Below are 293 nucleotides of genomic sequence, written 5' to 3' on the forward strand. Positions count from 1 at the left end.
TATAACCAAATGGTATGACCAGCTTATAAGGTTTTTTCTTTTTTCTACAGAATTCTATATCATTTTTTTTTTTACATTTGTATTCATATTCTAATCATAATTGTACCACGTAATATTTTAAAAGGTGTTCTGAGCGAGTTATTTCAGCTCCATGCTTTTTTTCCTTTGAACAAAAATTAAATCAAATAGAACGGTTCGTTTATCAGAATTAAATGAAAACCCTGAAAAAAGCATTTTTCTTTCGAATCATTTTTTTAATCGATATTCTTGTTTACTACTCAGTAAACCTCTAT

The sequence above is a fragment of the Camelina sativa genome, chromosome 16, assembly GCF_000633955.1.
Source record: "Camelina sativa cultivar DH55 chromosome 16, Cs, whole genome shotgun sequence".
Classification (NCBI taxonomy): domain Eukaryota; kingdom Viridiplantae; phylum Streptophyta; class Magnoliopsida; order Brassicales; family Brassicaceae; genus Camelina; species Camelina sativa.